The following is a 5,414-nucleotide window of genomic DNA, read 5'->3' as shown; positions in this document are numbered from 1 at the left end:
GAGGGACCAGAATAGTGATTAAGGGAGGAGACGAAAGGAGAAAGGAGGAGAACACAGAGAAACGGTAGGGTCATGAATAGTGCGAACTTCAGCAGTGCCCAGAAAGCGATGACTCATAAAAAGATTTTCGTCATCACCACACCAAGATAACAACCGTATCATGGGAGCTACTCCGTGTTATCACTGCTATCGCCATGGCCGAGACAGATACCGAGTTAGTCTTGATTAGCAAAGCCGTGTAACAGCACGGCTGCGTGTTCTTCCACGCCCATGAGAGCCCCTGCTAAAGCGCGGATACATACAGGAGACCCTAGACGACCCTTCGTCCCCTTCCCCAGGCACCTCGTCTATCAGGTGAGGCCCTGCGCGACGTGATGCCGCGGCGCTCGCTTCATCGGTGATAATTTTAGAGTGCATTGGCGGGAGTAGATGGCTTTCTTTGTGAGTTTATGAGTGTGTGTCGGTATGTGTATCTGTGTATGGGTGTGACCCCGGGTGGCGATGGCAGAAGTGGCATGGTCTCCGAGCACAGCTGTGCTGCTCGTATTGTCTAGAAATGAATTACCAGAGAAGGAGTTGAATGTTCATCATGTGATCCACTGCCATATCTTTCCATCTGTGCAACTCCTTCATATTCTAGTGTAAATTGATCCAAGTGACAGGACATGATGTTCATAAAGTGTGGCACGAATAATGAAGAGTATATCAGAAATTAGTGTTTTGTTAACTAAGGCTGATATCAAGTGAGTCTGAATAAGTTATACGTGATTTTATGCCGCAAGCAGTTAAGTAAGGTAAGCGAAATAATTGATAATGTAAAAGCAGCTTATTTACCAAACATATATGCATATAACTAACAGGGTTACAAACACTAGCATTTATACTATATGTCTATCTATGTATATAAAATGGATATATGTATGTATGTATGTATGTGTGTGTGTGTGTGTTCCAGGATAACTCTGAAACGCACTGGGCAATTTCAGCCAAACTCGGTATACATATGACTTACTATTTAGAAAAGAATACTGTGGTGGTAAGACCTCACTACACCAAAGGCACCAAAGGGGGTGGGGGTGGGAAGGGCTTCCCTGAAACGGGGCTGGTTCTGCCCACAGACTTAGTAACTAAATAAACTACGGATTCATGATACCTCATTTCGTTATACATATGACGTAATATCTGGAAAGAATAACTGTAGGGGTAAGACATCACTGACACCATTGGGGTGGGGAGGGGTTGGGAAGGGGGTGACATGTAAAAATAACTGAAAACGACAGATATCAGTGTCTAATCCATAGTTTTCGAGGTCGCAAAGATGAATGGTGACTCTCCCGATGCCTTTAATTCCAAGTTCAGCCCCAGTGGGGGCTGAGAAGGGATGAAAACAAAATGTAAAAAATGACAGATATTAGTGTCTAATCCATACTTCTTGAGGTCGCTGAGAGGAATAGTGAGTCCCAATGCTCTTTAAGTGCAAGTGCAGTCCCGATAGGAAAGGGGGGAAGAAGGGTGAAATATAAAATGCCAAAAATGCCAGAGAGAGAGAGAGAGAGAGAGAGAGAAGGGGTGTTATGGATGAGAGAGAGAGAGAGAGAGAGAGAGAGAGAGAGAGAGAAAGTGAAAGAGAGAGTAGAGGGAGTGTTAGGGAGGAGAAAGAGAGAGAAAGTTTATCAGTTGCCATTCAGAGTTTTCCTGGGGCAGTGGCGGGTTGGTCAGCTACTGTAGTATATGTGTAAATACACACAAACACACACACACACACACACACACACACACACACACACACACACACACATATATATATATATATATGACTATTTATCACATCACCGTGATTCATATACAATCAGAAAGCTATAAACGTCCTTTAATATCAATTCATTTACCTGAAATAATATATTTTCATATATATATATTACCGAAGGGACTTATTATCACCTAAAATATCAACATATATGAAAATATATTACTCTGGAGGTAGAGTGAATTGATATTAAAGGACGTTTGTAGCTTGATTATATATATATATATATATATATATATATATATATATATATATATATATATATATATATATATATATACAGTATATATATGTGTGTGTGTGTGTGTGTGAATATTTTTGTATGGTTTTCGGCCTCAACTGGACAAGAGTATAGTGGGGGTTGGGAGGACAATTGTTCTCTGTAGTGAAAAGCTGTGAATTACGTTCTTGGTAATTATCCAACTGAAGTGGACTACAGTGTTTCAACTCCATCCTCTGAAGGGGAAAAGGCTCTAGTGACTATTATATATATATATATATATATATATATATATATATATATATATATATATATATATATATATATATATATATATGACTTTTATTACATCACCGTGATTCATATACAATCAGAAAGCTACAAACGTCCTTTAATATCCAATTCGCTCTACCTCGGAAATAATATATTTTCATATATGTTACCGAAGGGGAATTTTTAGTTGATAATAAGTACACGCCGTCCCGTGGGCTCGAACCAACGAAGGACAGGAACTCAGGACTACAGGGACGCATTAACCCATAGAGCGAATTGGATATTAAAGGACGTTTGTAGCTTTCTGATTATATATATATATATGTATATACATACAGTATATATATGTGTATGTACATATAAATATGAATATATATATATATATATATATAATATATATATATATATATATATATATATATATATATATATATATAAAAATATGTATATATTATACAGAATGGTAAAGACTTTGTGACTGGCACAAGTCTTCATGCACAACAGGGATAATTTGTGTACGGAAGGAAGGCCTCTAATCGCATATTTAGCCAATGCAAGCCCTATATCTTGCACTGAGCTATTTCACCAGCTATATATATATATATATATATATATATATATATATATATATATATATATATATATATATATATATATATATATATATATATATATATATATATATATAGTTCCTTTTGGAGGAGTGGTAGAGTTGACTGGCACGCTGTTGGTCTAGCGTTCGACTCTCCGAGCCGCCAAAGAAGAATTAGAGGAATTTATTTCTGGTGATAGAAATTCATTTCTCGTCATAATGTGGTTCGATTCCACAATAAGTTGTAGGTTCCGTTGCTAGGTAACCAATAGGTTCTTAGCCACGTAAAAATAAGTCTAATCCTTCAGGCCAGCCCTAGGAGAGCTGTTAACCAGCTCAGTGGTCTGGTTAAACTAAGATATACTTACTTACTTATATATATATATATATATATATATATATATATGTGTGTACAAGTATGTTATTTAAGCATATATGTATGTATATATATATATATATATATATATATATATATATATATATATATATATATTTAAATACTTAGAAATCTTGACTCCGAATTTGGGAATTGAATATAGATGCTCCTCTTTCTATATAATAGGATTCGAGCCAAGCTTAAGAAAAAGAAATTGCTCAGCGCCATGCTGCCTTCTGTTATTAATCATGCGGTTTAAAAATTCATTGCCTAATTTACATTATATATACATATATGTATATATGTATATATATATATATATATATATATATATATATATATATATATATATATATATATATATATACTTTGTGTATGCTTCCTTTTCTTTCCTCCTCTGTAGAAAGGATGGCTCCAGAAGTGTCCAGCATCCTAGTTTCTTTAGGGATTGGGTTGCTAGCACCATACCGCTCTGCTACCCCATTAGAGGCTTGTATAAACCCAGCCTCAGCACCCACTTTGGCTGGTTACACCTTCCAAAGGTGGGTGATGGGGTCTCGCTGCATACTTTTATAGAATGTATAATTTACATATTTGTTTTTCACCTGAACCCATTTCCCATTATAGAGGAGCTGATGTCAGAATGGTACAACCTTCTCGTCATCTGCTTGTCTCTAAGGATGAAGTTGCTCCCCACATGATCCTTTTTAGTTTTCTGTAAAAAATGGCTATTTGTCTGTCCGTCCGCACTTTTTTCTGTCCGCCCTCAGATCTTAAAAACTACTGAGGCGAGAGGGCTGCAAATTGGTATGCTGATCATCCACCCTCCAATCATCAAACATACCAAATTTCATCTCTTTAGCCTCTTTTAGTTAATTTTAGTCGTGTCGTGCGTCTGGCACCGCTAAAGGTGCCAGCCGCCGACGTATCTTTACTTGGCCGCATGTGGGAAGCAACTGAGCGCTGCCCGGTCGTGGCTGAGAGTTTCATACTGCAGCACCTCGAGAGTTTCATTCAGCATTATACGCTGTACATAAAACTCGATTGCGCCCATGGAACTTCGGCGCAGCTTTTACTTGTTTTTTCTTGATTCCAACGCACATTGGCACTTATTCTGAACTGGTTTGGCGGGTGACTGAAGTCTGAAAGCGAACGATGGCCCTTACTAACGCAATCCAGACCAATTTAGCGTGGTCTTTAAAGGCTAAAGATCTTGGGAATGCGACCAGTTAGTTGTGAGACAATAAGATGGTTCGTGAATGGGGTATGGCGAGGCTGTCGTTTGCATGTGCAAGATAATTGGAGATACTGATGAAAGTCTGCAGAGACCAGTAAAAGTCTGAAGGGTTTCAAAAGAGAAAGCTGAAGGCAAATTTAATCAAGAGTGAAACAATGAATATGAACGTGGAGGGTAAAAGAATTGAAATGGTGGTCTTGTATATGTGTTTATAAGTAAAAATGAAGAAAAATGACAGTAAAATGAAACCAGAGATGAGTCAAATAATAAACAGTGATGAAGGGATTGTTCCACCAACTCTACTTTATGAAACTGAAGTGGGGATGTGGAACGTGAATGAAATAAAATTGAAGCAGTTGAAATGAAGTGTTTGCGCAAATGGTGTATACAGGAAAGTTTGAAACGTTGAGAATTAGCGGATATACGAAGAGCTAATTGAAAGGTCATCTTGGTTGGTAGTGTAATCAGCGCTTCGAGATGGTCAAGACATGTCGAGAGAGTAGAGGAGAGTATGATTCAGAAGTAACTGGAGGCTGGATGTGGAGAAGACCAAAAAGTACTGAAATGGACAGGCCTTCATACCGAGGAGGTGAGAGAAATCATGAAAGATGGGCGCACGGCGAGTGTGTTGAAAGACATCCGATATGTTGGAGACGGACCGCCTCTTTAGGTTTATGGACAACTAATGCTGAGGGATTCAGCTGAATGCATCGGTGTTGTATAGGAGAAAGCTTATTCTGGCAGCATTGCTTTACGATCTGAAGTTTAAAGATAATTTTACTTTAAGTTTAATGCATGAGCAAACAAATTGTTATCAGTCTGAAATGAATACAGGCTTTGTTAGTTTTCTGTAAAAGAAAACTATTGAGATGGCTATTTGTCTGTCCGTACGTACTTTTTCTGTCCGCC

The 5,414-nt window shown here is 37.9% G+C and overlaps 1 protein-coding gene across 1 annotated transcript in view; it reads left to right on the top strand.

The window, feature by feature from the left end:
• The first annotated feature begins 217 nt into the window (after positions 1-217).
• Positions 218-5,414, top strand: part of LOC136839440 (serine/threonine-protein kinase PAK 1-like) — a 33,365-nt gene continuing 28,168 nt past the window's right edge. Inside the window, 1 exon segment of the mRNA XM_067105498.1 lies at positions 218-354. The gene's annotated coding sequence lies outside the window, so the exon portion shown is untranslated.

Source organism: Macrobrachium rosenbergii, chromosome 6 (assembly GCF_040412425.1).
Source record: "Macrobrachium rosenbergii isolate ZJJX-2024 chromosome 6, ASM4041242v1, whole genome shotgun sequence".
NCBI classification, from domain to species: domain Eukaryota; kingdom Metazoa; phylum Arthropoda; class Malacostraca; order Decapoda; family Palaemonidae; genus Macrobrachium; species Macrobrachium rosenbergii.
The sequence above is the reverse complement of the archived record's forward strand: the minus strand, read 5'-3'. Positions and strand labels throughout refer to the sequence as shown.